This window comes from Acanthisitta chloris, unplaced genomic scaffold (genome assembly GCF_000695815.1).
Source record: "Acanthisitta chloris isolate BGI_N310 unplaced genomic scaffold, ASM69581v1 scaffold21322, whole genome shotgun sequence".
NCBI classification, from domain to species: Eukaryota; Metazoa; Chordata; class Aves; order Passeriformes; family Acanthisittidae; genus Acanthisitta; species Acanthisitta chloris.
In genome coordinates, this window is record NW_008659077.1 from 4,222 (window position 1) to 4,877 (window position 656).

Sequence of the window (656 nt, forward strand, 5' to 3'; positions counted from 1 at the left end):
ATCCAATGTAAACCTCCTCTCTGTCAGCCTGAGAGACCTCTACGAGCATCAAATCCAACCTTAAACCTGTCACTGCTGTGACCCCTAAACCCTAACCCATATCCTCCAGGGCCACATCCTGACACCTCTTAGACATCTCCATGGATGGTGACTCCACCACCTCCCTGGGAAACCTATTCCAATGCCTGAAATCCATTCCTCTTGCCCTGTCCCTCCAGGCCCTTGGGAATAGCCTCTATGTTTCCTATAGCTCCTTCAGGCACTACAAGGTCACCATTAGGTCACCCCAAATCATCCTCTTCTCCAGGCTGATCATCCCATGCTTCTCCTCCCGGGTCAGGAAAGAGCCCAATAAACTGCCAAAGCTTTGCCAACTTGCAGATGGAATCAGTGACAGTGGAAGGAGCTGGAAAAAGGAGGAAGCTCCAAACCCAAAATCTTCCTTCTGCCCTTGGCTCTCAGGCTCTTTGTGCCTGCTGAGGATTATGATCAAGACTTCAGGCACTGAGGGATGTTTTCTCATGCCACTCAAGTTCTGGAGCTGGAAGGGCCTTCCCAGGCAGACACTTCCTAAATTTCCCCTTATTTTATCCAGCTGAAATGAGCTGATCCATAACAAAAAGGATCCATAACAAAAATGAGCCTTGCAAGGTTCA

The 656-nt window shown here is 49.1% G+C and overlaps 1 protein-coding gene across 1 annotated transcript in view; it reads right to left on the bottom strand.

Moving 5' to 3' along the window:
• SYT11 (synaptotagmin XI) overlaps positions 1 to 656 on the bottom strand; it is a gene marked incomplete at its 5' end in the record, with an annotated part of 6,884 nt that overhangs the window by 988 nt on the left and 5,240 nt on the right. The gene's annotated exons all lie outside the window — the stretch shown is intronic.